The sequence below is a fragment of the Mustelus asterias genome, chromosome 13, assembly GCF_964213995.1.
Source record: "Mustelus asterias chromosome 13, sMusAst1.hap1.1, whole genome shotgun sequence".
In the NCBI taxonomy this organism is placed as follows: domain Eukaryota; kingdom Metazoa; phylum Chordata; class Chondrichthyes; order Carcharhiniformes; family Triakidae; genus Mustelus; species Mustelus asterias.
In genome coordinates, this window is record NC_135813.1 from 23240442 (window position 1) to 23259839 (window position 19398).

Consider the following 19398-nt stretch of genomic DNA (forward strand, 5'->3'; position numbering starts at 1 on the left):
AACCCGCACATCTTTGGACTATATAAATGTCTTACTGAGGAGAAAAGAAATGAGCAGAAACAAAGTAAATCTATTTAACTTCTTCAGACAAAAGTCTGTATTGGAATGAATATGTGTAATAAATCACATATTCCTAGAAATTGTATTTAATTACAATTCCTTCTTGAGGAACCCCTCCAGCTGTGTTTTACTTGCTCTTTGGGGTGTGCAAGGATTTTCTGAGCTGTTTCTCGCTAAGGAAGCTATTATGTGCTCCTGGACTTGGCTTACCAACCATCGACTCTTTGTTTTTCTCCAGAATTAAAATGCTCCATTACCAAAACGCACAAGGACCAGCTGCACAACAAATTAATATCGACATAGAATCCCTACAGTGCAGAAAGGTCTTCCAGCCCATCGAGCCTGCACTGACTCTATGAAAGGGCATCTTAGCCAGGCCCACGCCCCTGCCATATCCCCATAACCCCATGCATTTACCATGGCTAATCCAGTTAACCAACATAACTTTGGACACTAAAGGAGCAATTTTGCATGTCCAATCCACCTAACCTGCATATCTTTGGACTATGGCAGAAAACCAGAGCACCCAGAAATATATGGGAGAAAGTGGCAACTCCAAACAGTCATCCAAGCTTGGAATTGAACCTGGGTCCCTGGCACTGCAAGGCAGCAGTGCTAACCACTGTGCCACCCATAGTCTTGTGTGAATCAATATTACTATGAAGAAACAGCCAACTTGCATATCTATGGGAACAAATTTTTGGAATATAATGTTCAATTCTGGTCGCCACTCTCCCAGAAGGATGTGGAGGCTTTGGAGAGGGTACAGATTTATCAGAATGTTTCCTGGTATGGAGGGCATTAGCTATGAGGAGAGGTTGGAGAAGCTTGGTTTGTTCTCACTGGAACGACAGAGGTTGACGGGCAACCCGATAGAAGTCTACAAGATTATGAGAGGCATGGACAGAGTGGATAGTCAGAAGCTTTTTCCCAGGGTGGAAGAGTCAATTACTAGCGGGCATAGGTTTGAGGTGTGAAGGACAAGGTTTAAAGGAGATGTAGGAGGCAGATTTTTTACACAGAGGATGGTGGATGCCTGGAATGCGCTGCCGCGTGAGGTAGTGGAAGTGGATACGCCAGTGAGTTTTAAGGGGCGTCTTGACAAATACACGAATATGATGGGAATGGAGGGATATGGTCCCCAGAAGGGGAGGAGGTTTTAGTTAAGTCGGGCAGTATGGTCAGTGCAGGCTTGGAGGGCCATAGGGCCTGTTCCTGTGTTGTAATTTTCTTTGAAATTTGTTAATTGTTCATTCAACAATACAGAATAAGCGGAAACATGATTTGTTTTTCCACACGAATGTAATTAGACCTTCACAACGTGCTGCTGATTTTGAATCACACTAAGCAATGGCTTGTCCATACTTGTAGTAATTGTGACTAGTTCATGTTCGAATCAGGAAGTTTAGACATTCTGTACTCATCATTGTAAATTGCCCCTTAGTTTCCCAAGATGTGTAGGTTAGATGGATTAGCTATGGGATAGGGCGGGTAAGATACTCTGCCAGAGAATCAGTGCAGACTCAATAGGCTGAATGGCCTCCTTGTGCACTGTAGGGATTCTATGATCATGATTAAGGTGACAGTACTGAGGAACAGAACATTTTTGCAGCTTTGCATCCATTGTGTACATCATTGTTTTTTCAAATCAGGTGAAGTATGAGGTTGAGACACAATAAATAAAGGTAAAATTGCCATAGTTCCAGATGACCACGGACTGCTCTCCCTTTTGAACAGAACTACACCAGCATGTTGCGGTCTCACATTATAATTTGCTGTTGCAATTTCATGGTAAATTGCAGGTGGTGTTATTCAGTGACTTTTCTTGCATTAGACCAGAACCCTGGCATCAAATGCAAAGAAGAGACTAACCAAATTGGCAGAAGGACAATGCACTGTCTCAGTGTCACACCCACATTTCCATGGTCACCTATTTCTACAATGGCAGTGAATCAAACCTTTGAATTCTATATAGTAGGAATAAATGAGAACCATTTTATAATCCATAATTGTTCGACATAATTGGAATTATTAGATAGTTGAACGTTTGAAAATGTTATACAATGGCAACGAATAGAAAGTGTTTCAATCCACTGGTATTTGGCCCTTGTAACAACTAGGAACATTGGAACAGGAGTAGGCCATTCAGCCTCTCAAGCCTGCTCTGCCATTCAATAAGATCATGGCTGACCTGTGGCCTAATTCCATGTACCTGCCCTAGGCCCATAATCCCTTGATACCTCTGCTCAATAAAAAATTGTCTATCTCAGAGTTAAACCTAACAATTGAACCAGCATCCATCGTCATTTGAGGAAGAGTGTTCCAAACACTTTCTGTGTGTAGAAGTGTTTTCTAACAACCCTGCTAAGTGGCTTGGCCATAATTTTTAAACTATGGACCCTGATTCTAGAGCCTCCAAGTAGTAGAAACAGTTTATTCTAATCCACCCTGTCCTTCCCTATAAATATTTGATGGACTTCTATCAGATCACCCCGCACCCTCTGAATTCAAGAGAATTAAGACCTAATTTGCCTAATCTCCCCATATAACTTAACGCCTGAAGTCCAGGTAACATTCTTGTAAACCTGCGCTGAACTCCCTCAAGGGCCAAAACATCCTTCCTAAGATGTGGTGCCCATACCTGCTCACAGTAAAAATTTATCTCATGTTAAATGTAAATGTTTGGATGGAGAAAAATATTTATTGACACATTTAGGATTTCTGTTTGATTTAATGAGGAAATATTGAAACTGTAAAGAATAATGCAAGTCATGTTTATTTGCCAATCTGTATTGTATGGGAATTAGTTAATGCAAAAAATACATAGCAAAATCTTTTAAAAAATAAAACAGATGGAGTTTTTTGATTAATGCAATGATGAGTTCTAGCAGCAGTAGTGCATTTAAAAAATATAAATGTATTGTGTATAATTACTTGAAGTAAATAGATGTAACAGATATTTCTCGCTGTAAGTGATGTTAATTTATTTATTAACGTGTAATCAGTATCCTGAACTGGTGAATGAGTTGCACATTATTATCAAACCCTGTTACCGAGTCTGTTTGTTATGAAGTTGACAAACACCCTTAGGAAATAATTGATACCGTCAAGAGATCATTCAGGAAGTATCCTTTTTAATCACACAATCGAGGAAATAGGTTGAATCACTTTCCGCTTGTTTGTTTTACACAAAATAAACACCAAAGTATTATGTTTCAGCCACATGAAACACATTTTATTCAATGTCCCCTTTCCTGGTTGTTGTATGAACCTTTTGCATTTCACTAAAAACTTGTTTCATATTTTTTCAGAAATTTTAGGTCAGATTTTGTTGTCAAAATAATGGGGCTAATGGCACTTGCTGTTATTTATGTATATGTGAATTTCTAAACGTTGCTGTCTGCATTGTGCCATTTGCCATTAGATTCATTAAATGGCATTTTGCTGTTTGTCTCACCATTGACATGCAGTGAAAGTCATGAGGTTGTTGTATTTATGCAATAGATGTGAACAAAACCTGCTGTAGATATTTAAGGTTAGTAATTACAAGCTTAAATTTCCCTTTAACCTTGACATAGTGTTAATAACTGCTAATTATCCTCTCTGGGACCAGTATTCATAGAATCCCTACAGTGCAAAATTTTAAAACTTCAGTTTTTGTGCAGTGTGTGCAGGAGGGGGTCCTGACACAATATGTGGATAAGCTGACAAGAGGTGGGGCCACATTGGATTTGGTAATGGAAAATGAACCGGACCAAGTGTTGGATTTGGTTGTGGGAGAGCACTTTGGAGATAGTGACCACAATTCGGTGTCTTTTGTTATTGCAATGGAGAGGGAGAGGGCCATGCGGCAGGGCATAGTTTACAATTGGGGGAGAGGTAATTATGATGCAATCCGGCGGGAATTAGGAAGCATAGGATGGGAACAAAAATTGTCAGGGAAAGGCACTAATGAAAAGTGGAACTTTTTCAAGGAACAAATACTGCGTGTCCTTGATAGGTATGTCCCTGCCAGGCAGAGAGGAAATGGCCGAGTGAGGGAACCATGGTTCACAAAAGAGGTGGAATGTCTTGTCAAAGAAGGAAGCGTATGTAAGGTTGAGAAAACAAGGTTCAGTTGGCTCGATGGAGGGTTACAAGTTAGCAAGAAATGAGCTGAAAAAGGGGCTTAGGAGAGCTAGGAGGGGGCATGAGAAGTCCTTGGCGGGTCGGATCAAGGAAAACCCCAAGGCTTTTTACTCTTATGTGAGGAATAAAAGAATGACCAGGGTGAGGTTGGGGCCGGTCAAGGACGGCAGTGGGAATTTGTGCATGGAGTCAGAAGAGATAGGAGAGATGATGAATGAATACTTTTCTTCAGTGTTCACCAAGGAGAGGGGCCATGTTTTTGAGGAAGAGAGGGTGTCACAGGCTGATAGGCTGGAGGAAGTAGATGTTCGGAGGGAAGATGTACTAGCAATTTTGAATAAACTAAAAGTTGATAAGTCCCCTGGGCCTGATGAAATATATCCTAGGAGTCTTTGGGAGGCAAGGGATGAGATAGCATAGCCTTTGGCGTTGATCTTTGCGTCCTCACTGTCCACGGGGGTGGTGCCAGAGGACTGGAGAGTGGCGAATGTGGTTCCTCTGTTTAAGAAAGGGAATAGAAATGACCCTGGTAATTATAGGCCGGTTAGTCTTACTTCGGTGGTCAGTAAGTTGATGGAAAAGGTCCTCAGGGATAGGATTTACGACCATTTAGAAAGAAGCAGCTTAATCCGGGATAGTCAGCATGAATTTGTGAAGGGCAAGTCTTGCCTCACAAATTTGATAGAATTTTTTGAGGAGGTAACTAAGTATGTAGATGAAGATAGTGCAGTTGATGTCATATACATGGATTTTAGTAAGGCGTTTGATAAAGTCCCCCATGGTCGGCTTATGAAGAAAGTAAGGATGTGTGGGATAGAGGGAAGTTTGGCCGATTGGATAGGTAACTGGCTATCTAACAGAAGACAGAGGGTGGTGGTGGATGGAAAATTTTCGGACTGGAAACCGGTTACCAGCGGAGTGCCACAGGGATCAGTGCTTGGTCCTCTGCTATTTGTCATTTTTATAAATGACTTGGAGGAGGGGGCTGAAGGGTGGATCAGTAAATTTGCTGATGACACCAAGATTGGTGGAGTAGTGGATGAGGTGGAGGGCTGTTGTAGGCTGCAAAGAGATATAGATAGGATGCAGAGCTGGGCTGAAAAATGGCAAATGGAGTTTAACCCTGACAAATGCGAGGTGATTCATTTTGGTAGGACAAATTTAAATGTGGATTACAGGGTCAAAGATAGGGTTCCGAAGAATGTGGAGGAACAGAGAGATCTTGGGGTTCATATCCATATCTCTGAAGGTTGCCACTCAAGTGGATAGAGCCGTGAAGAAGGCCTATAGTGTGTTGGGGTTCATTAACAGGGGGTTTGAGTTTAAGAGCCGTGGGGTTATGCTGCAACTGTACAGGACCTTGGTGAGACCACATTTGGAATATTGTGTGCAGTTCTGGTCACCTCACTATAAGAAGGATGTGGAGACACTGGAAAGAGTGCAAAGGAGATTTACCAGGATGCTGCCTGGTTTGGAGGGTAGGTCTTATGAGGAAAGGTTGAGGGAACTTGGGCTTTTCTCTTTGGAGCGGAGGAGATTGAGAGGAGACTTGACAGAGGTTTATAAGATGATGAGGGGGATAGATAGAGTGAACGTTCAAAGACTATTTCCTCGGGTAAATGGAGTGGTAACTCGGGGGCATAACTATAGGGTTCATGGTGGGAGATATAGGAAGGATGTCCGAGGTAGGCTTTTTACTCAGAGAGTGGTTGGGGTGTGGAATGGACTGCCTGCAGGGATAGTGGAGTCAGAAACTTTAGGAACATTTAAGAAGTTATTCGATAGGCACATGGAGTACTTCGGGATGATAGGGAGGAAATAGCTTGATTTGGGTTTCAGACAAAGCTCGGCACAACATCATGGGCCGAAGGGCCTGTTCTGTGCTGTACTGTTCTATGTTCTATCTTTGGACTGTGGGAGGAAACTGGAGCACGTGGAGGAAACCCACGCAGACACAGCGAGAACGTACAAACTCCACACAGATAGTGACCCAAGCTGGGAATCGAACTCGGGTCCCTGGCACTGTGAGGCAGCAGTGCTAACCACTGTGCCACCGTCCCACCCTAAGAATCATAGAATCCCTAGTGTAGAAGAGGCTATTCAACCCATTGATTTTGCATTGACTCTTTGACAGAGCATCTTACCCAGACCATCTCCCCACCCCCCATCCCTGTAAGTATTACAATCATAGAATCCCTACTGTACAGAGGAGGCCATTCGGTCCATCGAGTCTGCACCGACGACAATCCCATCCAGGCCCTATTCCCGTAACCCCACACATTTACCTTGCTAATCCCCGACACTAGGGTTAATTTAGCATGGCCAATCAACCTAACCTGCACATCTTTGGAGTTTGGGAAGAAACCGGAGCACCCAGAGGAAACCCACGCAGATACGGGGAGAAAGTGCAAACTCCACACAGACAGTCACCTGAGACCGGAATTGAACCTAAGTGCCTGGTGCTGTGAGGCAGCAATGCTAACCACGGTGCCCCATTACAGCCTCATTCCTTCAGGTTGTGAATTAATTTAGGAGATCTTGAAATATCATTTTTTTTTTCTTGCTATTCCTTTTTGTCTTCCTCTTCACTCAGTCTCTTAATCCAATCTTTCCTTCATTTTTATTTCTCTTTCCGTAGCTCTTTTAACATTGACTGCATCCCTTTTAATTCACCCTCTTTCAATGTCTTTCCTGTGTTTCTTTCCCAATTCTTAAAGCTCATTCAGGTCATGGGTTGTCCTGTTTCCCTTGCTGTGCAATTATTAAGTCGCAATTTCAGCAACTTTACTGTTAAAAGTTTATTGTGTTTAAGGGTGCAGGGGTACAATAACAAATAGAAAATGTCATCAAATGTCCAGCTGCAACAAAATCTGACCAATGCTAGCAAATCTTACTACTAAATAAATATATTAGAGGATTGGGGATGATTGTGTAGGGTTTACATCTATATTCCATAATCGTGTGACCATGACTGATTTTGTTGTCTGGTTATGTCAGTTTTCCAGGCACCCCACTGATGGAACACTTCCAGCTTAGCCTTCATAAAAGACCTAGATTTTAATCTTCAGGAGTCATCAGAATTATGTGTACATTGTGGCGATAATACATTTTTCCTTTTTTTAGGGTAGTAGTTGTGTTTCTTCTTGGGTTTTGTTTCTGAAGGTACTGTTTAGCACCCGATGTGTTCATGTCACCATGACGTCTGTTAGATGTTTTCTTCATAAATCAAATAATTTCTTTTTAGCACAAATAGGTTTACATTTTGGAAGAAAAGCTGTATAATTGTTGCTTATTTAATGGAAGTTGGCACTGCAGCAACGGTAAACTTTAGTTGAATCTTACTTTTATTGCCACATGTTTTAATGATTAAAGTAGCATCCATATAATTGGAGGTCGTGTACGTAGTGTGTATCATAGAACCAAAAAACTTTTGAACTTTGCTGATTGGATGAAATAACCACACGCGTTAACTGTGGACCAGTCGGAACTGTACCAACAGCAAATTGTTTATTTACCCACATTACGAAGTATCCTTTCAAGAGTTCTGAAAAACAATCCAAAACTTACCTATTGTATCTTAGCTTTCAAATATGAAGCAGGGAGCATCAAAATTATACACACTGGGTAGATATTTCCTTGTTATAGTGGGTAAAATAAATCAATTTTAATCATAGAAATCATAGAAACCTTACAGTGCAGAAGGAGGCCATTCGGCCCATCGAGTCTGCACCGACCACAATCCCACCCAGGCCCTACCCCCACATATTTTACCCGCTACTCCCTCTAACCAACACATCCCAGGACTCAAAGGGGCCATTTTTTTTTTTAACCTGGCCAATCAACCTAACCCGCACATCTTTGGACTGTGGGAGGAAACCGGAGCACCCGGAGGAAACCCACGCAGACACGAGGAGAATGTGCAAACTCCACACAGACAGTGACCCGAGCATCGAACCCAGGACCCTGGAGCTGTGAAGCAGCAGTGCTAACCACTGTGCTACCGTGCCGCCCGGTAAGCTGGGCCTCAGAACTCCAAAATGATTGGTGGCAATCAGAGGAAGAAAGAAACAAGATAAATAAAAGATTTTAATGGTATTTTAAAAGGAGCAAAAAAGTTTTAAAAATGAAGTTTAATAAATAAAAATGGGGGGAAATTTGGATGATGGCTAACACTACTAAGATATTTCATAATTCCCATTAAACAAACATGACAGATATCATTTTATCAAGTAATCCTCAACTGAATTAATTAAGTCCAACTTTGGTACAATGACAGTGATCAATATAAAGTGAACTTTGCCAGTTTGTATTGAAGAGCTTGACTGACTGAACTGCTGAAATGAATCACATTTTGCATAGGTGACTCTGTGGTATTACACAAAGTGAATTGTATCCTAATGAGTATCTTCTTCATTTGCAAACATTACTGAAGTGCTGAAGAGATGGGTTGTCCCCATCATTATGTTGTGGCTGTGCAATGTATACAAAACAGCGAACAATCCGAAACAAAGCTCCTCATTAGGTTTTAACCTACTGACCTGAGAATGGCAACTAAACAGCTTGAAGAGTGCAGCTTAGACAAGCCAGTTAAGTGGTGATTGTTGTAAAATTTATGAGATCATTGCATTTTATAACTGATGGCAGTACTTTTATGGTTCATTGTTATCTGAACTCCCGTAATGTAAATGCCTTGTAAATTACTTGCAACCTTCATTCACTTCTATGGCATCAACTTTAAAATATTTAACCTCCTGTTGATCAAGTGGACTGAAAGCAATAATTGTATTTTTATGATAAATGTTAATGAAAGCAGTGCTGTTCCTTGTGACACTGTCATGTGCCACTACTAGGCTCATTGGAATGCAACTTGCCTCATTTATCCTGTAGCTAAAATCCAAATCTTGCTTTCTATCATCCACCAGTATACAAATGGATGCTTCTCTATTAAATTATCCCTATTTCTGAGTCCATCAGCATTGATGAAGCTTCATGTAAAGGTATATTTATGTGTGTGTCAGTAATATCTGCATCTGGGTCAGTGTTCAACGCATTACCAGTGTGATTGATGTAATATTTCATGGTTTTAAATTCAACCTCATGGTGCCTGCTGCTCCCTCTCAGAACAAAACTTGCTCAAAATGAACCTAATATAATAAGCCTGAAATTATACTTTGTCCCAAGAGTCATACATTCTAGATGAATGAATGTTAGATGATGCCCAAATTCACTGTACAGTTTTTTTTAAGGAGTTCTGAATTCATGTATAATATTATTAGAATAGACTGAGGAGAGAATGAACAATTTGGCTGTATCCTTGATGTGCAATGCCAACTCCGGATGGTTAGCTGTTCCCTGTTCCTTGGTATATATTTGCAAGCTTTTTGGGTGACACCATCTATTGTTATGAATAAAGTATATTTTTCGAGTTCAACATATATGTATTATATATTTGTGTGTTAAGAAATGTAAAATGATTTCAGTTTCATTTCGGTTATGAACCTTGGCGCCTGGGAGTCTAGATAGACACCTGCATAAAGGTCAGGTCTTTTGGGTTTGCATATATATATATAAAAATTTGTAATGAGACTTTACAACCCCTGAGCCCTGAAGTAAAACAGATGGGTTAAAAATTTGGTGATCATAGAATTTTAAGGATGACAACGATTAGCATTCACCAACCTGAGAGTCAGCGCTTAATGCGCAGCTGCTGACTCTCTCTGTCCCACTGTCATTTAATGTTCAATTGGCAGACAACTCTTGAACTCAGCCAGGTACAGCACTGCAGTGTCAAAAGCAGTACTGCAGTGCTCTGCCTGGGACTAAGTCCTGGGACCTTTGAAACAGTAAGTCCTACATATCTTGGGAGTGGGAGGATAGGGTCACTCGGGGATGTTGGGAAGGAGGGCGCGGTCACAGAATCAAGGGGTTTGCCAGGGAGGAGGGCTCTTGGAGCTCCAATGTCCCCCTCCAGATTTGAGGGGGCATTCAGAGTAAAGAGCCATCCCTCCACCCCGCCCGAAATAAGGCAAAGTTACTTTCCCATCCTACCACTCCTGCCAACCTAGAAATGGAGGCTGGGCGGGATAAGGCACTTAAACGGCCACTTAAGGACCTTAAGGTAGGTGAAAAGGTGGGTTTCTTGCCTGAGGTCCTGCCCACCTTAGCATGAAATTGCGTCTGGTTTTGGGTGGTCAGGTTCCAGGGCGGAATCCCACCCATTCAATTTTACATTGCCCTCCCACTGCCCTAGAACCCTCCTGAGCATAAAATTCTGCCCACAAAGTAGGAAAAAGTTTCTTGTCTAGCGACACAGTCACTTGTTGTCAACTGACACAGACACAGGAGTTGCGAGAGAGTCCAGTGTATGTCAGAGAGAGAAGACACCAGCAGGGATTAAAGCTGGTCCCCATCAATGAGGACTAGGTGTGATCACTGGTGGGGACAGAGGCCATTGAGGCCGGAGATCAAGTTCAGGGGGGGGTGCCCGGGCAATGCCAAATGGATGGGGCCAGTGATTGGGGGGTAGGGGAGTAGTGTAGTTGGGAAGCTGGCAATCGGGGCAGGACGTTAGTGAATCAGATGGGTTTTTCTGGCAACCTCCCATTTTCTGACCTGTTGGGCACTTAGTTTTTTTGGGGGGGAGACTCGCTCCTAATTGTGGGCAATTGGTGACTGAATTGTCGGTTATAGAATTCAGTAAAGTGATCAGTATAACAGAGGGACTACTGGAAGACTGAGTTTAGGGAACTCAGCAATTGAAGAAACAGTTGAGTTTAGAATGCAGTTTTTGGGCATCTCCGGGAGAGATAAGAATTGGGTGAAATGCATCAACTGAATGCTCAGGGATTCACTGGAAGAAAACCGTTTGCCATTGTGCCACACCAAAGCAAGAAGCACTTATTTCAAGCTAATGGAACTCTTCACTAATTTATGTGTCTGTAACCATATTGTTGTGCTAAAGTAATAGTGTAATTTGAAGTGTCATCTTGTGTTTGTCGTGAGATCTTTCCAACCATTTTATCTTGTGTAATATTTTTCTTGTTTAATAAATATTTTATTCTTTGTGTTAAAAGGTCATTTGGTGAATCTTTTCAGTAACTTTCCTCCACAGTTTCTGGAAAAGAAAGTTAGGATTTATCAAACCAAGTTTCACTCTGGGATCTGACTTGCCCAGTATTAACATCTGCTGGGATTGTAATACTATGGAGTAATATATTTCCCCTTGAAGGACTGATTTCTTCATGTAGTCAACATACTGCTGTGGCTCTGGAGTTACATGTAGACCAGACCAGGTAAAGATGGCAGATTTCCTTCCCTAAAGGACATTAGTGAATCAGATGTGTTTTTCTTGCAATCAACAATGATTTCATGATTACAGTAGATTCTTCAATTCCAGGTATTTTTTTATTGAATTCAAATTCCACTACCTGCCATGGTGGGATTCGAACCCAGGTCCCCAGAACATTGGCTGAGTCTCTAGATTAATAATCTAGCGATAATACCACTCAGCCATCACCTCCCCTATAGTATGAAGTTAAAGAAGTTATCGAATAGTTTGACAGGAAAATCGACCTGAGCTCTGTGTTTTTGACCTCAGTCCAGATTTTGTTATTTACTTCGGGTTAAAGCTCAATGCACAAGAGGTCATGCATTCTTTAAATTGGTACAATATGGTGCTGCTTGAATGGAATTGGAAAGATAATTCATTTCACAGGCTGGCAACCATACATTGCATTTATATTGTGCCTTTATTTAATTAAACCTCTCGGGGAGCTCCACAAAGGTATTATTTTAAAAAGTGACTAAGCCACATAAGAAGATATTAGGGCAGATAACCAAAAGTTGGATTTCAGAGTTTTAAGGAATGCCTCAAAGAAGGAAATATATAAAGGGGCTCGGAGGTTCAGGGAGGGAATTCCAATGCTTAAGGGTCAAGGCAGCTGAAGGCATGGCCACCAATAATCAAGTAATTAAAATCTGGATTGTTCAAGAGGCTAAAATTAGAGTAATGTAGGTATCATGGAGGATTGGAGGGCAGGACCAGATAACCTGAGGCTACAGACAATGAACAGGATTTGCAAACAAGGATGAGAACCAAGGCATTGTTTAACTGTGAAGCAGTGCAGGTCAGTGAGCACAGGGGTGATGGGTGAATTGCATTTATTATGAGTTAGGACATGGGGCAAAGTTTGGATGACCTCATGTTTATAGAGGGTAGAATGTGGGAAGCTGACTAGGAATGCTTGAGAATAGTCAAATCTGTAGGTAGCAAAGTCTGGATGAGGGTTTCATCAGCAGAAGAGCTGAGGAAGGGGTGGAGATGGGCAATATTATGGATATGGAATTAAGCAGTCTTTGTGACAGTGTGGACATGCGGTTGAAATCTCATGGTGTCAAATATGACGCCAAGGTTGCAGACAATCTGGTTCAACCTTTGACAGTTACCAGGGCTAAGTGAGCAGAGACTGAAGACAATGGCTTCAAACCTCGTTATTTAATTGAGGCTTGTTTCTGCTCATCCAGTATTGGATATCAGATTTACAGTCTGATAATCTGGAGATAGTAGAGGGATGGAGAGTGGTGGTGATGCGGTAGAGCTGGGTTTTGTCTAATGATATGTGTAAACTGCTGAGCTTTGGATCATGTCACCAAGGAGCAGCATGTAAATGAGAAATAGCAGGGGAACCCAGCATGAATCTTTGGGGGGACACCAGACGTTGCTACAGGAAAGGAAAGAGAAACCATTGATGGAAATCCTTTGGCTACAATTAGATAAGAATGTAACTAGGTAAGGTTCAGCCCCTTATGGCTGGATGCGAGTGGAGAGATGTTGCAGGATTGTATGATTAACAACAAGAAAGTCTGCGGACAAGTCAAGAAGAAAGACAATGGAGAGTTTTCTTCTTTGATCATTGAAACATAAACTAGGAGCAAGAGTAGGCCATTCCGCCCATCGAGTCTGTTGTATCATTCAACATGATCATCTATCTCAATGCCATATTCCTGCTTTCTCTCCACAACCCTTGATGCCATTAAAACCTAAAAATGTATCTATCTCTTTCGTGAATACAGCCAGTGACTTGGCCTCCAAACCTTCTGTGGTAGAGAGTTCACGACCCTTTTGAATGGAAGACATTTTTCCTCATCTCAGTCCTAAATGGTCTACCCCGTATCTAAGACTGTGTCCCCTGGTTCTAGATTCCCCAACCAGGGAAAACATCCTCCCTGCATCTAGTCTGTCCCAGCCTGTCAGAATTTTATACGTTTCAGAAATCAGACCTCCTCTCATTCTTCTAAATTCTAGTGAATACAGGTCCAGTCAAAATAATCTCTCCTCATAGGACAGCCCCGCCAACCCCAGTGTCAGCCTAGTGAACCTCTGCTGCAGTCCCTCTATAGCAAGAACATCCTTTCTTAGGTATTGCATGCAGTATGGTCTCACCCAAGACCCTGTATATCTGCAGTAAGACATCCCTACTTCTGAACTCAAATCCTTTTGCAATGAAGGCCAACATACCATTTACATTCCTAATTGCTTGCTGCACCTGCCCTTCCACTTTCATTGACTGGTGTACAAGGACATCCAGATCCCCCTTTTCTATCCACACTTCCCAATATATCACCATTTAAATAATACTCTTGGTTTCTGTTTTTCACACCAAAGTGCATAACTTCACACTTAACCATGTTGTACTGCATCTGCCATATGTTTGTCCATTCACTCAATTTATCTAAATCACCTTAAAGCCTCCGTGCATCCTCCTTACAGCTAACAATTCCACCCAGTTTCATGTTGTCCTTGGAAATGTTACATTTGGTTCCCTCATCCAGGTCATTTATATATATCATGAACAGCTGAGGCCCAAGCATTGATCCCTGCGGTACCCCATGAGTCATTGCCTGCCACTTGGAAAAAGATCAATTTTTTTCCCACTCCGTTTCCTGTCTGAACCAATTCTCGATCCATGCCAATAAATTACCCCCTATCCCATGTGCTTTAATTTTGCCCACTAACCCCTTATGTGGGACCTCCAGGGTTCTCCCTTATTTATTCTATGAATTACATACTCAAAAAGCTCCAAAAGATTTGTTAAGCATGATTTGCCTTTCATAAATCCATGCTGGCTTTGTCCAATCCCATTAATGTTTTCCAAATGTTCTGTTATCATGTCATATAACTGTCTCTAGCATCTCCCCCAAAACTGATGAGAGGCTAAGTGTTCTGGAATTCTCCCTTTTTTTTCTCTCCCTCTCTTTTCACATAGTGGGGTTACATTGCCACTCTCCAATCTGTAGGAACTGCTCCAGAATCTATAGAATTTTGGAAGATGATCACCAATGCATCCAATATTTCCAAGGTCATTTCCTTTAATACTCTGGGATGTAGATTATCAGGCCCTGGTAATTTGCCAGGCTTTAACTCCACTAATTTCCCCAGCACCATTTTCTTACTAATACTGATTTCCTTCAGTTCCGCTCTTTTATGAGACCTTTTGTTTCCTAACATTTCTGGGAGGTTATTTGTGCTGACATTTGTGAAGACAGACCAAAGTATGTGTTCAATTCTTCTGCATTTTTTGTTCCCCGTTATAATTTCCCTGGGCACTGATTGTAAGGTACGTAGATTTGTTTTGACTAATCTTTTTCTCTTTACATATTTATAGAAACTTTTATGATCCATTTCTATGTTCCCTGCAATTTTACTCGTACTCTATTTTCTCCCTAGATCAATTTTTTGTCCTCTTTTGGTGAATTCTAAAATGCTCCCAATCCTCAGTCTTTCTGCTTTTTCTGGCTATTTTACATGTCTCCTCTTTGGATTTAATATTATCACTGATATCTTTTGTAAGCACCAGACAGGAATGAACAATTGTAATTCATGCACATGTTCTTTAAATACGAACCATTGCCTATCTATCTACCATCAACCCCTTTAGTAAGGTTCCCCAATTCCAATTCACACCTCTTACTCTCATAGTTCCTTTTATTAAGATTCGGGATCATAGTTTCGGATTTGACTACTTCACTCTCCATCTTAATAAAGAATTGTATCATATTATGGTCGCACTTCCCCAAGGGTTATTAATTAATCCTTTCTCATTGCACAGTCTAGAATAGCCTGTTCTCTGGTTGGTTCCTCAATGTATTGGTTTAAAAAAACCATCACGTGCACATTCCAGAAGCTCTTCCTCCACTGTACCATTGCTAGTTGCTTTGTCCTATCTATATGTAAATTTAAGTCACCCATGATTGCAGTCATACCCTTATTGCATGCATCTCTGATTTCTTGTTTACTTCCTTCCCATATATCTCCAATGCTGTTTGCAGGTCTATAGATAACCCCCAATGAGGTTTTCTACCCCTTGGTGTTTCTTATCTTCACCTATAGAGATTCTACCTCATGTTTTCTGAGCCAATATCCTTCCTCACTATTGCATTGACTTCCTCCTTTACTAACAATACTACCTCACCTCCTTTACCTTTTTGTCTGTCCTTCATAAATAATGAATACACCTGGATGTTCAGTTCCCATCGTTGGTAACCTTGCAGCCATGTCTGTAATTGCAACTATAGCGTAACTATTTATATCTATTTGTGCTGGTAATTCACCTACCTCATTGAAAATGCTCCATGCATTAAGACACAAAGCCTTTAGATTTGTGTTTTGATGTAGCAAGGTTCGAGGTGGGCGGTGGGGGAATGGGAGGGAGGGCACTAACAGCTCCTATAGAGACTACATAAATACAACAACTTTATGACCAGGATACCATTTTGTAAAGAAACAGATTATTTTAAGCGACTAACAAATATTCAATACTTTAAATCAACATCAATAATTAAACAAAAGCCAAAATACCTGAAATAAAAGCATAAAGTGCTAGAGATATTTAGCTCAGATCTGATGGAAGGTTATTGACCTTAAAAGTGTTTTTTTCTCCGCACATGCTGCTTGACTTGCTGAGTGTTTCCAGATTTTTCTGTTTTTGTTCCTAATAATTCAAACTCAGGAGGGAAGTCATTCATGAGTATTGCCCTTGTATTGCCCTTGGATTGGAGCCAATATTTAGTCAACATATAAACATAATTGGAGTTTTTGACTGTGGCTGGTGTTTTTTTAATTTGTGAGGTTGGGGAAGCAGTTATAGTTCAATGTCAAGGTTAATAATCCACTCAATGGCTTTGGCAGACCAACAGTGTGAATGGTTATGATGCCACTGAGGCAGAAGTTCAGTATGTGGCTAATGGTCTGACTTTATTGGATGGCCACAGTCATTGATTGTATTTAAGACAGAGATGGATAGGCTGGTAAGGGGATCAAAGGTTACGGGAAAAAGGCGGGAGAATGGGGTTGAGAAACATATCAGCCATTATCAAATGGCGGAGCAGATTTGATGGGCCGAATTGCCTAATTTTGCTCCTCTATCTAATGGTAATCACAATTTGAGTTATTCTTCATGTTGCACTTGTGGAGCAAAGGGCCACACCTTCCCTGGGCCATTGTTATGTGGTTGAGGGCTGGTGGGTGAGGCTGTTGAGTGGACATGTCCATGTCAGGAAATTATAGCCTGGAGATTCTTATTTGGGCGTTGAAACAATATATATATATATGGCAATCTGAGGTTAGTAGCAGCGGCGGCATGAACTGTGCGTTTTTGGCAGCCCTGCGGACCTGCAGTGCAGAACAGCCCTCGTGGCCATCAGTGGGCCAGTTGTGCGCATGCTCTGATTGTGCAGCGCGCCCGGGGCGGGGACGCCTGGCCGATTTGCGCATGTGTGTTAGATGAGCAGGTGTGGCGGCAGCAGCTCGAGCTCGGCAGGTAGGACCGTTAGAAGTTGAATTTGAATTTGTTTTAAATTGAACTTGTTTGGAATTGAACACAACTGACTTAACCAGGAAAATCAACAACTCGGATTTATTTTTTATTGACAGAAAGCTGAGCTGGATTATTAATTATGTTTTGAACCTATTGGTTTCACCAAAAAAATCCAAACTGATCTGTTCTTCACTCATGTGATTTACATTAAAATGCTTATATTATTTGCTCATTTTAGGGTATGACAGGTAAACCTCCCAGCCCTTTACCGGTGACATTCTTACGTTATACAGCCATGCCTTTTGATGTTACCAAACACAAGTTCATAGAATCATAGAAACCCTACAGTGCAGAAAGAGGCTACTTGGCCCATCGAGTCGGCACCGACCACAGTCCCACCCAAGCCTACCCCTATATCCCTACATATTTACCCGCTAATCCTTCTACGGATCTCAGGACACTAAGGGGCACTTTTAGCATAGCCAATCAACCTAACCCGCACATCTTTGGACTGTGGGAGGAAACCGGAACACCCAGAGGAAACCCACGCAGACACGAGGAGAATGTGTAAACTCCACACAGACAGTGACCCAAGCCGGGAATCGAACCCAGGTCCCAGGAGCTGTGAAGCAGTCGTGCTAACCACTGTGCTACTGTGCCGCCCACGTTAGCTGCAGCCGTTTCCACTAACACAATTCGTGCCAAGACACTTCACAGAGGTGTAATTTTTTTTAAAGTTTGTTTATTTGTTTCACAAGTAGGCTTATGTTAACACTGAAGTCACTGTGAAAATCCCCTAGCCGCCACACTCTGGCGCCTGTTCGCGTACACCGAGGGAGAATTTGGCATGGTCAATCCACCCAACCAGCACGACTTTCGGACTGTGGGAGGAAACCGGAGCACCCGGAGGAAACTCACGCAGCCACGGGGAAAACGTGCAGACTCTGCACAAACAGTGACCCAAGCTGGGAATCGAACCTGCGTCCCTGGTCCCTATGAGGCAGCAGTGCTTGCCACTGTGCTGCCCACCATGGAACTTGTGTATAGCTATACGCTTGATACATCGATGACATTTTCACAGCAAAGAGTCACTGAAACAACTACATGATGACATCAACAAGTTCAATCCCACCATTAAACTCACCATGGACTACTCTCCGGAATCGGTTGTATTCTTGGACACACGCATCTCCATCAAGGATGGTCACCTCAGCACTTCACTGTACCACAAGCCCACGGATAACCTTACGATGCTCCACTTCTCCAGCTTCCACCCTAAACACGCTAACGAAGCCATCCTCTACGGACAAGCCCTCTGTATACACAGGATCTGCTCAGATGAGGAAGAACACAACCAACACCTACAGATGCTGAAAGACGCCCTCATAAGAACAGGATATGGTGCTCGACTCATTGATCAACAGTTCTAACACGCCACAGCGAAACACCGCACCGACCTCCTCAGAAGACAAACACGGGACACGGCCGACAGAGTACCCTTCGTCATCCAGTACTTCCCCGGAGTGGTGAAGCTACGACATCTTCTTTGGAGCCTTCAACGTGTCATCGATGAAGACTAACATCTCGCCAAGGCCATCTCCACACCCACACTACTTGCCTTCAAACAACCGCGCAACCTCAAACAGATCATTGTTCACAGCAAACTACCCAGCCTTCAGGAGAACAGCAACCATGACACCACACAACCCTGCCACAGCAACCTCCGCAAGATGTGCAGGATGATCGCCACAGATGCAATCATCTCATGTGAGAACACCATCCACCAGGTACACAGTACATACTCATGCGACTCGGCCAACGTTGTCTACCTGATATGCTGCAGGAAAGGATGTCCCGAGGCATGGTACATTGGCGAGACCAGGCAGACGCTACGATAACAGATGAATGGACATCGCTTGACAATCACCAGGCAGGAATGTTCCCTTCCTATCGGGGAACATTTCAGCAGTCAAGGACATTCAGCCTCCAATCTTCGGGTAAGCATTCTCCAAGACACATGACAACGCAGAATCGCCGAGCAGAAACTGATAGCCAAATTCCGCACACATGAGGATGGCCTCAACCGGGATCTTGGGTTCATGTCACACTATCTGTAACCCCCACCATTTGGCCTGGGCTTGCAAAATCTTACTAACTGTCCTGGCTTGAGATAATTCACACCTCTTTAACCTGTGCTTAACCCTCTCTCCACTCGCGTTGTCTGTACCTGTAAAGACTTGATTACCTGTTAAGACTCGCATTCCAACCATTACCTTGTAATTGAATTTGTGTCTATATATGCCTGTTTGTGAACCCAATTCTCCACTCACCTGATGGAGGAGCAGCGCTCTGAAAGCTCGTGCTACCAAATAAACCTGTTAAACCCAGTCCAACC